This window comes from Cydia fagiglandana, chromosome 22 (assembly GCF_963556715.1).
Source record: "Cydia fagiglandana chromosome 22, ilCydFagi1.1, whole genome shotgun sequence".
Taxonomy (NCBI): Eukaryota; Metazoa; Arthropoda; class Insecta; order Lepidoptera; family Tortricidae; genus Cydia; species Cydia fagiglandana.
In genome coordinates, this window is record NC_085953.1 from 279,551 (window position 1) to 299,894 (window position 20,344).

Sequence of the window (20,344 nt, forward strand, 5' to 3'; positions counted from 1 at the left end):
AAATTGCTCAATCACCAATACGCATGCAGTACATACATACAATATTAAACTTACAGATAGATATAGAAGCGAAGATATCCGCAGAAAAACCAAATTGATAGACGCCGGACAACACGCACTACAATTAAAATGGCGATGGGCGGGACACGTAGCGCGAATCACAGACCAAAGATGGACAAAACGGGTAACCGAGTGGATGGGCCCCACTGGAAAGAGGAGCAGAGGGAAGCCAAAAGAACGCTGGATAGACGAAATTCAAAAGAAAGCTGGTAGAGACTGGATCTTGAAAGCGCAAGACAGGAAACAATGGAAACTGATGGAGGAGGCCTTTACCCTGACTGGGGCCATGTGACACTCACGCACAAAAACTATAATTATTTAATTGTTATATAACTGTTTAATTGTATTTATTTAATGTGTTTAATTATGTTTTAACTATGTAGTTACATGGCAATAAAGGCTTTTTTATTTTATTTATTTATTACATACATACAATCATACATACATATAGTTATGTAGATCTCGAAATTAAACAATACATTGTTCGTAGCTAACTAGGTTTGACAGCTACGTATGTATATCTCTGGGGTGGCAACGCGTTTTTATGTATTTAATTCAATATACAATAACGACAATTTTTTTATATAAAGTTCCAGCAAATTTGGACCTTATAGAATTGATTGCAGTTTTAGTTGCATTAGATTCCAAATTTAGGTGGGTGTGTTCGACCGTGCCGAGTTTTATAATAAACACGCAAAATCATTATTTGATGATTCGGCGGCGCGGAGGATGAGTGGGTAGCCTGGGGTGGGTGGAGACCTCATCCCACAATCATCGGGGAGACCGGGGTTGCAGCAGCGAGTGCAAGCCTCAGTGTGCCGGGCAGGGCTGCTGACTACGCGTGCTTTACCAACTACGCATCGCGAAAAAACACCCAAAAAAAACAAAAAAACCATCAAAAATATAAAAAAAACTTTCGAAACAAAAATAAAAAAACGGCCTAAACAAATCCAAAAATAATAAACCAATATTTGGTTCCAAAATTTTTTGAATTTCCCAACGCATGCGTTGAAGCAGCCGCCTTTCACATTCACGGAAATAGTTTTTATGCAATAGACTTTATTAGTATCCACATAATCAGATAGTTTTAAGTGACTAATATACCGTATTCAGCAACACTTGAACTCACAATAGACTAACAACCAGTTTTCGTTTCTACAACTTAGTGTTAAGAGCAACTAGAGGCAGTTCGGCTCGGATCCGTCGTGAGGGCTTATATCAGCGACCATCCGGGAAGACCTTCCAAAATAAGAAGGACAACGTCAAGAAGACCCATGGGTCGCAGAAGAATACCATGGACATCTTCTAGAAGGAACCACCAATAAGTTAAATGCGGAAGAGGCTAAAGAAGATCAAGATTTCATAGCAAAGGGGAATCTAGCCAACAAAGAATAACAACTATCGCCATTTGACGATAAAGAAACACGTTTTTTCGCAATAGAACAAGTTTTACGTTTATATCAACCGTTATTACAAGGAAACAATAGAAAAGAAGATTTAAGAATTTGAGTTCTTTAATTACATTTAAACAACACTGGTTAATTTTGGAACTTTACGATTGATTTACTTTGAGTTTTATACGCAAGACTCTCTATATATATTATCTAGTGAATAAATTTAGTGAAAGACTCTGGACTAAAGGTTAAGGCTAAGTGATATTTGAACATTTGGCAAATAGTTTTGGAATATTTCGACCAATTTCATCTTCCGATCAGACTGCAGGGGATGAAGACAAATTAAGAAACAAAAAACTCGTGCCTTGATTCGGCCTTAAATTAGTAAAAGGGTAAGATAAAATTACGCCAAACTAATTCAAATATTAAAAAAATTCAAATTTACCAAGTTTACCTACTCGTTGAAACGACTTCTAGATTTCTTTAATAGTACAAAATTAAGATAAAATTAACATTAAGAATTAGTTAAATTATTGTGTTATTTCGATACCTGTAACGTTTTATATGAGTACTTATAAAATTTAACGGGCTATATAAATAACAACAAAGACAATACTATAGACATCCGTACAAATAATATACACAATATTGTTAACAATCAAGAATTTATTAAGAAAGAAGAAGGGAAGACAGAAGAGGAAATTACAACATCTTCTTCCAGTTGCTATCCAGACTGAAAACTGCGCGCTTTCCACTCAAGATTATATCAAGTAAGTCCATATACAAATTTAATATTTTGGTAATTTTATTCTGTTTTCCATTAGTAGAACTTGTAACGTAATGTTTAACCGTTGGCTCTTGTTTTAAACATAATGCCAATTTCTTTAAAATAGTAGTTCGGAAGTGAGACCTCTAAATTGAGTACAACTGCAATTTGAATACAAATTGCGTCGAAAATTTCATCATCACGTTCCATATATCCCCCTTTCACGCGTTACTGAACTATAACTTTAGCTATCATGTCAGCTATGTAGGTTTCTATAGAAAACTGACTGAAGCGCGTACAAGCACTATTCGCCTCTCTCTCGCTTTCGTGACTTTTGCGTGTTTCGCTTACATCAAAATTAAGCATTCTTAAAACTATGTCTTCAATGACATCATTATCTTTTTCTTAATGTAAGTATTGCTTCTTTAAATTCGTCATTATGTTTAAAATCATTTTCTTGATCGAAATCATCAAGAATGTCATTATTTTTTTCCGAAGCGTGTGTACCTCGATAGACACGTGTCCCTCTGACGTCTGTAAACGCCAAGAATGCTACAGAAACATTCGCCACAACTTTCGGTTTCGCCAAGTCAAGTTCAGGTTTTGCCGATGACTCGGCTTGGGCGCTGTGCGCATGTGCAAGTCATCGCAGTCATTGCCCAGTCAAATTATTGATTGCGGCCATGTTGAAAACCGGAGGGGGAGTCATTTAGCAGCGCGATAGTTTTCACAACGTTCAATTATGCAGGGTGGGGGTGTGGGGGTGAAAAAATTATACATCAATATGGCGTATTGGGGATTTTGTATTAAATTCTATCGGAAGCGCGGAATTTATGAGGGGGGGGCAGTTATAAAATGGCGGTTATTTTGGATATCCTTGATGAATTTTCATGGCGGGTGGAATTTGAATATTCTGAATTGATTTTGAATACAGTTGAATATATTGCACCTAACTGTAATGTACCTATATTATAATAGGTATTCTAGGTAACGAGAGGACGTGATAAAGCATTTTGAATATTATTATGAAAAATTTTAAAGGATGTCAGCAGTAAGTTTTCATAAACTTTTTAAGACACAGTAAATTTCTACTTGATGTTTAGAACAAAGTAACTTTAGATTTTCTTCAAGTTCTTAGCACACATCAGTCACTATAATCATAATTGTCATTTCTTCTAATTCATCTCCGCATTCAAAAAATTTCAACAACTTTGTACCGATCTGAATAGAACGCCATATTTTCATAGATATTTTGACATTGATGATGGCCACATTTTACCATTGCAAACGCTATGCGTAGTACACACACTATTTGTGTTCGGTCTTCAGTTAATCTCATCCAGAAATGAAAATAGAAACGGAAGAATTTTTGAGTTCTGCCCAAAACTGCATAAATCCAAAAAAAATGTTCTTCAAAATCACAGCATCTTTGACTATTGAGTCATGGTGGTATCATGAAAAGCAACAATTTACTACGTATTCTACGTAAGCTGCTGGTATACATAGGTTTTCCAAAGAGTTGTAGGTAGAAATTATTATGTCACTAAGGGTGATGGGTCAGAAATAGATAATACTTTCGTGGTGGCCGCGGATTCGAGCCCTACGCCCCAGCAGGGGGTAATAGGATGGAAAGAAGAAGAGGTGGCCGGGGAAATGGCGGCGCAGCAAAATATACATGCACATCTGTAATTCTTAAAGACTTCATTACAATAACCACAAATTCATAACCGTTACGTTTACGTTTACCAAGAACTTTAAAACGATCATTATAACTGCGTATAAAAAGCAAGCAATCCCACTCGACTAATTAGTAGCACTAACCACTTGACAAGTGCGTAGTCGAGTTGTCACTGGCGAGCGAGCTGACGAATCGAGTTCCAACGTAACTTGGCTTCAAGTGGAAACATTAGTTAGCATTAGCTGTTTTTAACAAACTCTTCTTCTTCTTCCTCGTGCTATTCCGGCATTTTGCTACGGCTCGTGGTAACCTGGTGTCCGCTTGGCAATTAATTCTAAGTATTGGCGTAGCACTAATAGTTTTTACGAAAGCGACTGCGATCTGACCTTCCAACCCAGAGAGTTGAACTAGATCTTATTGGAATTAATGTGGTTTCCTCACGTGCGCTTGTTTTCAACCATCATGAATCAAAACTGGCTCACATGAGTCCACAAATCGTTCACTCAGTGAGCCATGAGAATGTTACATACGAGGGTTTTTACGGCAAGTCCACTTGACGGATTACTGGCAGTTCTACTTATTATGATTCTAATATTAACAGTATTAACACCCCAGCCGGCTTGCCAGTGAGCCGTGCGCTTGTTTTCCACCATCATTAATGAAAACTGGCTCACTGACGGCGCTATTCGGGAAATGAATTAGACATTCACTAGATATGAAATAATAACGATATGTGACGTTCCACTACAAAAGGTACCTTATGGCTGCAATCATATTGGAGCGGCGTTAGTAATAGCGTAAGCACCAACCGCCATAGGGTACCTTTTGCCGTGGAACGTCACATATCGTTACTATTTCATATCTAGTGAATGTCAAATACATTTCCCTAATCGCGCCGTGAGTCCACGAATCGTTCATACACAGTGAGCCATGAGAATGTTACCTACATGCGTTTTTGCGGCAAGTCCACTTGACGGATTACTGGCATTACAGTTAATGTGATTCTAAATGACAGTTGCAGCGAAGGTGATATAAAAAGCTCAATAATAATAAATAAAAGCAACAGCTCTATCCAGTTTCTTTGATTTGTGGAGTTTTATACGAGTTATTCGAATTCTTGAGATTTTGTTCTTTCGTCGGAAATAGTTATTTGTTTTACAACGGGGCAAAGTTGTTGTTTAACCGCTCGTGTTAATATTGATACCTGAGCAAGCGAAAGATTCTAAAATTGAACCACGAGGGTAGCGAGTGTTTCGTAAAATAGAATCTTGAGCGTTGCGAGGGTTTCAAAGCACGAGGGTTAAACAAAATTTGTCCCCGAGTGAAACAAAAAATTTTTCACCACATCAACCCGAAGCAAATATTAAATGTAAAATATTAAAAAAAAAATCAAACAAATTCAAATCCAAATGAATGTTATTAAATATATATCATCCAAAATCATCATTTAAAAGTCAATTCTATCAGCACACATAACAAAACAACTCAAAATTTGCATTTGATTACTTTGCCTCACATGTGAATAAAATGCAACTTTGCTATCAGTTTTTGAAGTGCAAAGTAGGCTTACTTCCGAGCTGGTGTGGTGAAAAATCTTTTATATTTTAATGATGACGTTTTAACGTTTAAGACAGTTTAAGTTGACATTCGCATGAGGGTATTTTGGTGCAATACCAACGGCACGATTCGGGAAATGAATTAGACATTCACTAGATATGAAATAGTAAAGATATGTGACGTTCCACGGCAAAAGGTATCTTATGGCGGCTGGCGCTTACGCTATTATTAACACTGCTCCAGTATTCAGCCGGGGCAATAGTACCTTTTGCCGTGGCACGTCACATATCTTTACTATTTCATATCTAGTGCATCTCTAATTCATTTCCGGAATCGCGCCTCAAGTTTGAAAATTAAAGTTTAGTTTAATTTATTTTTATAATATTTCAAGCACTTCGTTCAATCTGGGGGAAGTTTAAAAAAGTTGTGTGGTCAAATAAAAAAGTTTTCGAAATTTAGAGGAAAATTTCACAAGAAATAAATAAAATGGAAAGTTTCACTCCCATTAAAAAACTTTCCGAAATTGTTACATGTGGAAATTACGCAATTTTGGAAATTTACCTTTACGGCATATTTTAATTAAAATATTCTCTTTGATAACTTCTAAATAATATTTCTCCCGACTACTTTTCCCAGACCCTACTAATAAATAACCGTTATCTCAATAACTTTTTATGATGTTTTTAACGTTTTTTATTGCCTGTAATTTACAGTAAGAATAAACATAAATCTTAGATTTCTGATAGTTTTACTACTCTTATTTGGGTTAAGCATATAAACATAGCATACATAATTTAACGGTTAGGTATTGAACGGTACACATTTCTATATAGTGTCATTAACTCAATAAATTTTTCTTTTTACTTGTTGCCAGGATTACGATCGCTTGCGTCACTTTCAAAATCCTTGTTAGATAGGATATTTAAAACATCTCGTTAAAATAATCCTATAGTCAGTATAGTCTATTATTATTATAAGCCCATATCGCCCTCCAAAAGGCCTTCCTCGTCCTCCGGCAAAGACCTCCCTCTTATTCTTCCACGTAGGTATCCCTATTCTCAGAAGTCTCCCACCAGTCTCTGTCAAAAGCGTCAAGCTCGTCCCGCCATCTCCGACGAGGTCTACCGTGACGCCTTACAACAATCCTATCTATAGTCTATGAACACATATTATTATTTCGTAAATCGATTAACCCTTCAACCGGCCACACGCACAATCGCGGCCAGTGTCGCCATCGGTATGCTATTGAAGAATGTCTTCTCGGTAAAAACGACGCGCGCTGGCGATGGCAGGTGGCTCTACTTTATTTTCAACAGCAACATCTCTTCATTATTTTGTCTGTGGCGTTTTATACTATGTAGTTTTATAATATTTTATAATACAACTCTGTCTTACACACTAACAGCAACTGTCTGCGACCCATGCCCGATTAGACATTATGTCATTTTAAAATATTGCTAACAATTGCTGACCACATACATTATACAAGCTGTAAGAAAATAGTGATGAACCGTTTAAAAGCATATTTGCTATCGTGTTCCGATTACGAAAAAGTAGAAGAATAACTTTTTTGACTAGTAGGTAAACATTTTTTTTCTTTGGTGCAGGTCGTTCAAGTCGGCCAACCCTCCATACAAAAGCCAAAATACTTTGCGTCAAAAAAATTGTTCTTCTTCCTAATAAGAACACGATGGAATATCTTAAACAAATCGTTACATCCTGTATTGATTGATGGATTTAATTATTATACAAACACATAGGAATGTAGTCTCAAGTGCAGCACAAATAATTATCAATATTATAACGGGATTTGAACCCTTTAAGTACCGCCAACAGATTTATAGGCGCAAACAGTTTTTATACAACAAATCATAATACCCACACCACCTGTATAAAACATACATACTACCTGCATAAAACAATAATACCTACATATAATATATAGTTAAAATATTGTTAACAGTAGCTGGCCACATACATGCATAAACATTAAATAAATACCAGCAGAGCAACATTCCATGCGCACGCGCGTCGCGTCAATTTTCTAACGCCATCAAGTTTTTGTCAAAGAAAAATGCGTCTTATTACATTACGCAATTGCCTGACCGTTCGTATACCTTGTTGCAAAGGTATAAGGGCTAATATTGGTCAGTTAATGTTGTAGTCGTGTCGTGTGATGTTTTGCGTATGTTTTGCGATTGAGATTGGTTTGCACTATGTCGTGATGTGAGGTTGGTTCCGTAAAATGAGGACGCTGAAAGATGCGGAAGATAGATTAGAAATTTAGGTCTTAATCTATTTAAGTTATTGGTGTGACAAGTAAACGATTAGATAAGATATACAGGCTGGGAATATTTGTGCCTTTTTTGTAAATAAAATTTTAACGTTATAATCAGCAAATAACCGTAGTTTTAAGCAGGTTTTATGCCCTGGCACCCTGTAATGGTGAATGAATCCTATAAATCATCGCGCACTGTGCGGTTTTTGAAAATTCAAAATTCAAAAATGTATTACTAGTACATACTATATAAGTAGGCCTAAAGGTCTATTTCAAAACCAAATACAACATTTCCCATGACATCATATAGTGAATTGAAAAACACATAGAAACATTATAAACCCAACAGCCAATACCTGAGTAAACATTAAAAACGCTTTCTAACTTATAATCTCAATTGATAAAGTATTTCAATATATATAACGTTAATAACCATGCTAGATCATCAGTTGCCCAACGGCTGCGTAGGAGTTTCGAATCGCGGTGCCCTTTCACACGATCCTTTTCGTTGCATAAGGGTATTGAAGGGCATTGGGGAAACCAAAATACCTACCTATTTATTTGTCACTTCAATATTTTGTAAATTTAAAAAAAACTAGTGCCTACGCCAATTCTCGGGATTAGTTGCCAAGCGGAACCCAGGCTCCCATGAGCCGTGGCAAAAGCAGAGACAACGTGAGGAAGATTATAAATAGTTTGTAATTTTGTTTTTACAACTGCTATTTTTAACTAATTCAATTAATATAAAAATATTGCAACAAAATATGATAATTTAATTATAATTAATTACAATCATAATCAGAATCATCTTTTATAATAGAAAAATCATGCTTTCTATGTAATTCCTACTATCCCTACTAATACATATTATAAATGCGAAAATAACTCTGTCTGTATGTCTGTCTCTTACCTCGTCATGCTGAAATCGCTGCAAACTGTTTTACATGAAATTTGTATATATAATAGTTTTTATATAATATATCGTCATCATTATGCCATCCAGACTATGTCGTGGGTAAAAGCTAGTGATAGATTTAAATAGACTCTACTTTGTTTTTAATTTTAACTAAGATATAAAACCAACTTATTCAAATTATTACATTAGCGACTACCTAAATAGCAAGACCGGAATAGCCGTGAGCTAGTGCTTATAATTACTTCAAATAGTTTATTCAAATACAATAGACACAGTATGTACCTACAAATATCTCAGTAAATCCGGTACTCAAAATACCGGATTTAATAAAGTACATTACCTAAAGAATTTTAGTGCTACATAAATCACATTACCCACAAACGCTAAAGAATTTCCAAAACTAGTTCCTAACGCCGATTCCCACACAAATACCTTCTAAACTACAATTATACCATAATATATCTCGAAGATTTCTAACATTCAGTGTCCTAGAAACAACGTACGCCTACAGACACCCATTTCTTTCTACAACTATACCTAGCTAAATTTCATAGTGAAATAAGTATAAGAACTTGCTTCAAAAATGTTCAAACCTATTTAATATATCTAATTTCCCTGTCGATCCAAAACAGACTCTATTAACCTTATAAAAAAGTTTATTTTCGTGTATATTGACAGGGTGGTTACGACGCCTTGGATCGTGTCTATCGGTTGTGCAGGCCAATGCACGATGCATACAACTAACTAGTGGTGGGGCAGTGTCGTTGTTTTTGAGATGCCGGTGTAACGGTTATGTTATTGTTAGTAATAACTGCTAACATCGATCACGGCATGAAAATATTTGTAGCATAAAAGTCATGCCTAAAAATGTTTTTTAAATTCGGTTTGGTAATAAATGTTATAACGGTATTAAGGTATGCAAAGGCACTTTAAGCATTGGCACTGCCTTAACTTAAGGGAAGGGTAAAATGCATTATAACTATTGGACCGACTAAAGTTATTTATTTATTTTATTTTATTTTGTAAGGAGGGTTTATTTTGTATTGGTTACAGGAATTTGTTTATACAAATCCAAAAAAAGTTTATTCAAGCACACCAAGACCTAAACGGGGAACTAACTTATTTATTTTGCACTTCGGCTTCCGATTATTCTCTACAATTTAATTTTTAAATCGGCAACACGAACCATATTACATACCTTACAGACTAACATACATGTATGTATTTTATTATACTTCTATCATCATCATTATGTTCAATTGTTATTTTTTCCCACAAATTTACCACTCTGCCAAATTTTGGAGATGGATCATTTTCATATTTAACTATGTATATTTTTAACATAATAAAATTTTAATGTTGATTTGAAATTTTCTTTCCTAGAAACTGCACTAATTTTTACCCGACAGTGCGAAGCAAAGGAGAGCACGAACGTTTTTTAGATAATAAATAAATCAACTCGTTTATTCACGACGAACTTGGTTTATTTTGCGTTAATGACAGTTTTGATCTTAAGGCTTAAAAATACGTAACAATCAATATGTCTATTTTCCTACAGTATTAATGTTTATGATTGTTCAGAAAAACGTGTCGTTATTTTAACCGTTATTACAACAAAATAACGTTGCTGTTGGGCAACGGCTCTTCGACTCTCGCGCAGAGACGGTGCCTGTAAGCGCTCAATATAGGCTAAAACATATTATTATATGCAAGACGTTTCTTGTACTACGCGAAAATTAGGGTTGCCGACCCTTGCATCAGAGTCAATAAAAAAAAAATATGTTTCATAAACGTGGAATCGTAGTGAGATACACGTAAGCTTGTGATTTTATTGCAAGTGTAGAATATGCGTGATTTCCTATGTTTTTGTAAAAAACTAACATTTGATGTGGTTTTATCAATTTTATAGTAAAAATAATTTTATTTATTATTTTTTACACTTTTGACATTAAAAATAAAATTTTAGAAATATTAATAGTAACTTTTCGGTTTATGAGGTTTTTTGAGAAACAAGGAAGTGTAACCTAAGTACAAAAGAGCCAGGTCATAGGCCTAGCTTCTAACGCTAGTTCAACCCTACGCCTGCAGGCAAATATGAACGAATGTAAGTTGACTTAGAATAAGTATGTTCTGCAATCGAGAGCTGGCCAGTGTTAGATCATAATGTGTTGAAACAGCATGTGCGCCGCCCGCTCGACAATGAAAACAAACCGTTTTCAAAACTAAATTTCGAAAATCGAACGTTAATCTAACCACAGACATGACGTGGCGCGAAACGGTATTTTTATTTTTCGAACGCGCGCCGATTTGAGCGCGCAAAAATGTGACTTTTAAAAACCGAACACTTTAAAAAACGTGTTTTTTGTGGCGAATATTTTTTTATCTTGGCAAATAAAAATTGTAATTTAAATACAGCGGCGTGAAATTGATAAAAAGATTTTTAAAGTTTCGCAACGCTTGGTAAAATTTAGTGTTTGCGATAAGGAATTTCGCGCTTTAATGTGTAGACTGTTTAAATCTGTGAACTTTTGGATATTAAATAACGTTTTTTAAATTTATAAAGTGAATAAAGGACTTTTAAAGTGTCGGATCGACCCGGAAGACAAAGGTTTGTTGTGTTATTTAATTACTTTATATTTATTTTATTTTTGAAGCAATAGCCTAGACTTTCTATTTCTTGTCTATTTTTACAAGAGACCATTTGTCCTTGTGTTTTAGCCGTTTCGTTGCGGCACTCGTGTTCGCTAAAATTGCGAAATAACCGATATTTATTGGACACTTAAACTTAGTCCGCGACTGTTTTAGAAATAATGCTGTAATTTTTCTAATGATCATAAAAATTATCTTGTTAGTTTTAGATAAAAGAGAAAAGATACTTGATTTTAGAGGATTTGTTAGTTAAATGGCGAAATGCGTGCGGTTAAATGTTCCATCTAAAAATGCGGTAAAAAAGCATGGAAATATCAACCTAGACGAAAAAAAATACTTTGTTTTATGTTTGCCAATAACAATTAAAAGCTAGTGCACTTAATAGCTTCTTTATTATTCATAATAATTAGCTATATTCATAACCATGATTTTACTCTATTAAATACGTTACTACAAGTTTTTATAACAACGGCGTTACTTTATAAAAATGTCATGGAATGTATGATTCAGTATTTAAATGTATTATAAACGTTAAATAAGACAAAGAAAGATATTGATTATTCCCTGATCCCTATAAGACAGGTTTACCTAGTTTAGGGCTCAGGACACTATTCCTAGGCTGTCTAACAATAGAATACTTACTCCTAAAAGGTAATACTACTATGTAATAAGCTGCATTTTTGATACCTAAATAAATCATTTTTCATTTTCATTTTCATTTGAATTTTTAAGACAGTAGTTTAACTTAACGGACTACGTTAAAGTTTTTTTGGAAAAAAAACTTTCCTTTAGGCACTTTATATTATTATACCTATACAAATGCATTTGTATTAATTCACGTTGTTACTAGTACATGGACAAAATATTAAATTACATAAATTACTAAAAGACATAAATAGGAATATAAAACTAAAACTAACTACAATTAAAATAATTAAAACTAAAAATTAAAAATACCTATCAAAATTTGGTGCCCTCGGGAGGGTGCCCAACACATAATATGTCATTCGTATGAGCGATTAGGTATTTTTTTTGAAACCCAAAGCTTTTATCCCAACACTTTATACTTTTACATTACCTATCTTATATTTGAGATAGCTAGGTTACTAATTTTTAAGTTCCGAAAATTAAACAATTTTCACATTCATAAATCAGAATCTTCTCATATTTTTGTACGGGGATCGATGGGGCGAAAATTTTCAATTTTTTTTAATACTTTCCGCTTCTCGCACATCGGTGACATCAGTACCTACTGGAACTAATATTAGACTTGTTGTTTAATAGGCTAATAATGATGATGAATTTCACGAGTTTCAAGTATGTCACCTGCAGTTCGTAAAAGGACAAGAACACTCGAAAGCTCTAATCAAAGGGTTCAACAGCAAAACTGCTAAGGAGCTTCTAGGGCTCAAAAGACACAAAACTTGTGCGGTGACTAGAATTTTGACTGGACACTGCAAGTTGAACAAACACATGTTTCAAATAGGGAAAAAACAAGATGCGACATGCAGGTTCTGCCAAGAGTCAGAGGAGACTGCTATGCACATTCTCTGCTCCTGCGGACCACTAATGTCCAAAAGAAGTACCTACCTAGGGCGACATATACTGGAACCCTATGAGGTACAGAGCATTACGGCCCAAAGAATCTGGAACTTCCTGGATTCAACGGGCATTAGTAATGAACTTTAAAGGGCCGTCACAATAGATCACAGCTTGGTCGAAGCGACACTCATAGGCCCATATAAACATAATAATGTAAATAATGTCACCTGCAATAATATGAAAGCCGCAAAAATATCAGACACGATCTTATTTGTAGAGCCATAAGAGCGCGTCACATATTTTTGCGGCCTTCGAAGAGTCCCAAATTATTGCAGGTGAGTGTATGGAACTAGTGTAAGTACTAAACCCTAGGGAATAGGATAACCATGCATTGTTTGAAAACAATACTTACTAAACTCAAGCGCCTGAGACTGAACAAACACACAAACGCGCACGTAGTATACTAGTGTTTTAATAACTGCAGGTAGGTAAATACTGGGGGTAGTAAGTTAGTAAGTAGGTAGTCTTTGATATCGCAGGGCAATTGTCACTTTAGATAACTGCAACTATCTCTGACTGATCGAAGTATTTCCTTTAATCACTCATAACTACTTAGCAATGTGGCAAAGAAAGTTTTCAGAAATTGCAAAGTTCCTAAGAAATATTCTCGGTATTTTTTTGCACGTTTATAGCCAAACCTTAACTTATAGTGGTACAAAAACATATAAAAAAAATACTTAAAATTACTTCAAACTAAATAAAAACCAAATACAAACTAATCTTAAATAAAATAAAACTAAACTAAATCTAAAAAAAGGCCCCTGCGGCAAGGTCCCCTAGGTGCTGGCTTCGTTACCCCGCTGAACTGCCATACTAAAGCATTGAGCGAGCTAAGAGCGTTGAGCCAGCTCTTGGGTCCCCAGTTGCGTCCCTGAGTCTCTTTGAAAGGTCTCCAAAGAGACTCAGGGCGCCAGGACCCCACGGACCCAGGGTTTCGACGCCGAAAGGAACAAAACTGTATTCGGCGCTGAGATTGCGATACTTCCCAATGCGTTTTCGGCCGCCTCTGCAGCAGCTGCCGCCCTTAGAGTTCGTTTTGAATTCTATGGCACTTGAAATAGACGCCAATGAGTAATGTAAATGTTAAATGAAACAGTCATCAACAGTTGAGAACATTGAGTAACAATCTCTAATCTGATCGGGAACATTCTAAGTAGAAACTTACATGAGAATTTTCTCATGAAAGTTTCCAGAAACTTTGCGAATATTCTGCGACTTGTACATTGCACTCTATTTATTTATAACCGTCTATCCAATCTGGCTAAAATCACACATATATAAAAATATATTTATCCTTTTAACGCCTACGCTTTTGTAACTTGTTCAAGGTCTCAAAAATTTTCATACAGGATTAATTTTTTATAGGTAAATCACTTAGGAAAAACATTTCCTTTAAAAACAATACTCTACTCCCGACTTCGCAAGAACTTGGCATTATTTTAAGTCCAGTCTCGTCAATTTAGTTCGTCAATTCATAAAAGACCCTATTAGTTCCCCTCAATTCAATACTGTGTAGCGTCGGACCAAGCTTACTCTGCGTGGCTTTTGCAATGAAAAGTGTGGCGATGGCATAATTAATGTCAAATTTCTATGAAAATATAACGTTTGTAATGAATGTAATGACATTCCTCAGTTCATTCCGTCCAAGTTGGTGCAAAGTTAGCATAGACGGATTCTAGTCACTAGTGGTGGTCATATTTAAACCGACATAATAAATTCACAGTTTAGCGAGAGAAAACGACCGGCTAGAGAGTACAGACAGCAACACTCCTAACTGCACATCGGTGGACCTTATTACAAAAGGCATAAGGTCCATGTGACGGCGAAGAGATTTCTTCTGGTTGATTTTATGTAAAAATTAACGGCAGCACGCGAACGCATGCGCGGAGTTATGTAACGTAGTTTTAAAACAACCCGTTTGCTGCGTGACATCTCTGCGCGTCTCCATTGCTGCAAACAACTTACCTACAAGTAGATGGAGGTACAGGCCTATAACCGCGAACATCGAAGTTCGCAAATTGCGGGCATTTTTCTCTGTCACTCTAATTACGCTTTCATTGGAGTAAAAGAGAAAGATCCCCGCAATTTGCGAAATTCGGTTTTCGCGATAGCCCCTCTGATTTCGTTAAATCTAAATGTCTAAGTTGTTGTTGTGTTGTCTAGATGTGGAAAGCTTACAAAAATGGCAAATTCTCGGAAATTTCAAGACAATTTCATAGGATTTAAGAAAACTTTCATTTAGGAAACGACAAATTTTGATCCCCATACAAAAATACCTAATGAATTTCTGTTTTTTTTTGCAATTTTGGCAACTTTCCGACGGCACATCAGTAGATATTATGAATTACATAGGTACATATATACATATAATCACGCCTATTTCCCGAAGGGGTGGGCTGATACCACGGATTTTCACTTGCTACGATCCTGACATAACTATGAATAACTCGTAGTATCCTCTAGCGGCCCACCACACAAGGAAAATTGGCAATCGAATTTGAATCAACCGTATTAGAAAATAGAGTTGAATTTGTTTTGTTTTAAAATCGAACGAAACAAAAAAAAGAAACTCTGTTCTATTTCATAAAGATTTAATTTTCATTGGAGGTAATTTGTACTAGTATTAGGACATTGAACCCCAAGAGGGTATAGCAATATTTAGTTTTAGGTTACCGTCTACTTACTCTACAGTAACTCAATAAGCAGTAAAAGGATACTCGTAGATTTTCCTGGTCTATCTATACTAAAACAACGAAATCCCAAAAAGAATATTAACATATGTTGGGTTAGGTGAGTAGAAGACACTCTAATTTATTTTTATTACAATTTCTAGCATCGTTTTATGTTACTTGAATGTTCATGTCAAATTTCATGTTATTTAAGAATGACAGCGGCTACGTTCGTGTGGTTCTTACTGATTTTAGGCCTTCAGTTGTTTTGTATTGGAGTCAGAGTTCTAGGATATTTAAAGAGAGGTACCGCGATTTATCGTACCGTGAAACAATGCACACGCGCCCACAACCTAGCCCTGCTCGCACATAATTTACATACATTTCAATAAAACTAGGGACACGGCGGAAAAATTCTATAATGTTACCGAGAATTGGACGAAGATTTCTCGATACCACCAACCGGTCTCAGGATACAACTGAACCCTTTCCTGCTCATCCCGTGGGCCTAGCCAAGATTACTGTCGTACATCGAAAACGCCAAACGAAACGAAACAAAATATCGGGATATCATCAGGCCCAGTAGACAACATGCCAATCGCTAACGCTCCGTAGAGAACGAAACTTAACGGTCACTGTCACACTAATATGGAAGAGAGAGACACAAAGCGATTTGATAGCGAAGCGCAAGCGATTGTCAGCTTGGCTAGGCCGGCAGATACGAAGAAAAGTCACGAGACTTTTTTCTTCTATTATTTAAGTATTATATTTGCGTTTTCTATCAATGATTGTCATCTTGGCTAGGCCCTCTGGTACCATAAGAGTTCCATCCTCAAAGGATAGGATATTACCGATACCGTCGAAACACTATAGTGAAAAAGAAACGAAAGTTATACAAGTAAAGACAGTCCCTAAGAGCCACCCGGAATAATGCCCCAGCACGCATAAGGCTCTAATCCATACATCTCTTCTCCGCTCTGCTGGATTACGCTTTAACCTTTTCGACGCCGTGTCAATCACAAAAGTTTTCACTCGGACGCCACGTCACCGAAGTGTCAAAACTGAAATTCCCTGGGTTCGGTTGGGTTGGGTTGGGTTGGTGAAACTGGGTTCGAATCCCAGTAAGGGCATTTATTTGTATGATGATACAGATATTTGTTCCTGAGTCATGGGTGTTTTCTATGTATTTAAGTATGTATTTGTATATTATATATATCGTTGTCTGAGTACCCACAGCACAAGCCTTCTTGAGCTTACTGTGGGACTTAGTCAATCTGTGTAAGAATGTCCTAAAATATTTATTTTATTTATTTATTTATTTAAATTGAACTTTATGTATATGCGCGTAGGTCTATGTTGCTTTGTTATCTGTGACGGATTAATCAGTCTTTGGCGTTGAACCTACGGTGCGGATAAATCCGTCATTGGCGTCCAAAAGGTTAAGATACGTCAAAAATTTGCTAAAGATACGACATGATCCGGATATGTCAAAAGTGACAGTGATCCATACCGTATCCTTAGCAAATGTTTGATGTATCTTAAAGTTCAAATCAGGCTGTAACTCGGTAGCTCCATGACCCACACTGCGATGCCTTGTACACAAGTGTAGCTTTTACCTCCCTCAAAAAAAAAACAATATAAATGCAATGTACCCTTGTATGTAGCCGTGAAGAGTGGCTGAAGACAGGGGAGGCCTTTGCCCACCAAGGGGCGCACAATATACGTTATTAAAAAAATGCAATGTAACACAATTTTACCAACAACCTACAATAGTATATTTCAATATCTAGATTATTAATTTACATGTAATTTTCTTAAGTATGATCACAATTAGCAATCAATCAAAAAATAATAATTTAACTTCTTCAATTTTTTTTTATAAGCCTCTAGGAGTGTCCTACTGCTGGGCAAAGGCCTCCCCTCTTTCCCGCCATTTGGTCCTATCCGATGCACACTCCCGCCACTTTTTACAAAATGTGTCAAGGTCGTTCCGCCATCTCCGTTTTGGTCTTCCTCTGCCCCGAGATCCGTCCTGTGGGACCCAGTCTGTAGCTAATTTGGTCTAGCGCTCCGGGTGCATTCGGCAATATTTTAAAATATACCACCTTCAAATTGTTTATATGACAACGGTTTCACTCACTTGAATTTTTAGTCGCTATTGGCGACATGTTAAATATGTCTCACGAAAGTTTAATATCGATTATACCACCTTCAATATTTTAAAATATTTGTAAGGTTCTTTAACAGCATCCTATATACAGCTACCTGGTTGACTGACTCCATCTCTACATTTTCAAGCATCCATCTATTTTTCTAACTGTACCGATCGAGGATCGATACGAGGTACAGTTAGCAGCTAGTATGCAAATGCTTTTTTAAACGGGTAGCAAACGGGACGGACTAGTCTCTGGAAATGCGATTTGTTTAATACGTTATTTTTATCCCCTATATTTATGTGAATACGTCTTTATATTCACGATGTATGTGGTGTCAGTATTTTTTTTTTGAACTTGGAACATCACTTTATTTTATATGTTGGTATTTAAAGTTGTACACTAGAATCAGACCGAGTTAAGTCTGCAACAATTTTGATAGCATACGCAATTACGCAGTGCAATTTACCTGTTATTATAATCGTCAAACTTCTATGACATTATGACGTATAAATAACACTTGCACTGCGTGTGCCATCAAAATCGTTGCAGACTTACATCGGTCAAAATCTACACTTTTTTTTTCAAATTAGGGAATATTGTATTATTTCTACTCTCCACGAGCTCTTTCGATCTTAATAGAATTACAAAGTGCCCCAAAATTTCTATACATCTGTTTGTTGATAATGGTTTATGAACAACTTTCCGTTTAACGTTATTAAAAATAAAAACAGATAATCGATATTAACTTATGAAGACAAAAATATCTCACTAAAACGTGGGAATCCTAAAACTACATGACACTTGACGACTACTCCAAACATGTGTTGCTAGGAACATGACTAGTTCCACAGTTTACAAACTAGATGGCACTCTATTGTTAGGTTTTTCCAGTAATTGTGGCCCTTGTCATAACACTCATTGTTTCCAGCAGATGTTTTCGAAATGTCAGAAATAGGTTTGAAGAAAATTTGTGCCTGTTTAGAGTTGGCCAGGTGGTTTTAATGTGTCACTCGTAGTGGGCACGAGGATTGATTCATAAACGCTTTAAAAACAACATTATCGCTAAGACGAGGAATGTCCCGGAGGATTTGAGGTAGATTTGAATTTTGGGGTAGGTAAACAATAATTAATGTCATACGAACCCGCTGCCAGAAATCCGCTCATATACAGGGTGATTCATGAGACGTGAGCAGGACTGATCCTGCACACTCAGTAACTGATAATTGATCGATCACCTTCGTATTTAGGTGAAACAACCACACTTTTTCCTATTTTTTAACTTTTTGGTGAGGACAATTTTAATTCTCTACAATCATTGTCACCCTACAAGACCTAATTAATAAACATAAAACCTCTTTTACGAAGAAAATAAAATGTCAAACCTGAGTGAATTACGAGTTTTCAAAAGTAACCAGACCGTGGTGACAGTGATGACGTTCAATTTGACGCAGAATATCGATAGTTTAGTATTCTAATGTTAGGGTGACCATCCATGTCGTAAATAAATTAATAACTTTTTTTTCAACACGACTAGAAAATTAACGTTAACCTCACTAATATTGATAGGAAACAGTTGCTTATAATTTACGAAATGCGCAGTGTTAGTCCTGCTCACGTCTCCTGAATCACCCTGTATACATTCAAAGTTACGCTCCCATTTTAAAACGTAACGCTAAAGTCTGTTTACGTAATATACATGTAGGTATCTATGTCTGGTACTAGTTTTGGTGTTCTAATGTATACACAAAAAAAGTAGCGCGATTATGTTATAGTTTAGTATGTAAAACTTATTCGTTTCTTATGACAGGTGATCGCTGATTGCCATGCTTTTCATAGAAAACTGAAATGCCCGGTACACTAGCTAAAAATTCGGTAATAACTGTAATAACAGATAATATTTTAACTTTTCTATGCACATTTGGAGCTCCTACCTATTTTTAATACACTATTTGGCTAACTATTTGACAATAAACAAAATTATAAATAAATACTTACACGAATTTTTGTCAAGGTCTAGTAAACTAGACTTAACGGCCGTCAAACAAACTGGACCGACGTTTAAATGTAAAACTCTCAATCAATGCGTTTGCATGCGCTCGCGCATCGCATAAACCAGTGTTTGGCCGCGCTGCCAAAAAACACAAAGGAGCGTCTGGAGATGAACAATCTTGATACTTTAGAAAAAAGCTTTTTTATCTTCGTAAGACTCTGCTACACATCCAGTAAGTAAGTACACCCAGCTGTAATGTACGAGTATTTGGTTGTTTAGCTATGAAGCAGGTTTAAAGTGATACGTTTCGGACCAAAAACAATGACGTGTTTATGACATTTTCAATTCCATGCAAATCTTTCCGTTTACTTCATTTTGCTCGGCGAATTTGAGCTAAAGAAATACTACAACTTAATAACCGTATTTTGTAAAATACTCGTGTTCTAAAAATATTATTCAAAGCACAAATGTATAGGTACAGCAAAATATTATATTTACAAAATAAATATTTAACTTGACAAAGAATCTGTAATTTATTTTCTATTCAAACCACAAACTGTGTACGAAAGCATGAAAATAAATATAAACACTTTGCTTTCCCACGAAATGTTGCCATTTTGACCTACTTT

At 35.8% G+C, this 20,344-nt stretch overlaps 1 protein-coding gene across 2 annotated transcripts in view; it reads left to right on the top strand.

The window, feature by feature from the left end:
- The first annotated feature begins 672 nt into the window (after positions 1-672).
- LOC134675591 (zinc finger protein 184) overlaps positions 673-20,344 on the top strand; it is a 134,216-nt gene continuing 114,544 nt past the window's right edge. The window contains exon 1 of one of the 2 annotated variants that reach the window (XM_063533900.1): positions 673-2,224. The gene's annotated coding sequence lies outside the window, so the exon portion shown is untranslated. Of the gene's footprint in view, positions 2,225-10,764; positions 11,258-20,344 lie in introns of those variants that run through there. The other variant, XM_063533901.1, reaches the window with a different exon arrangement.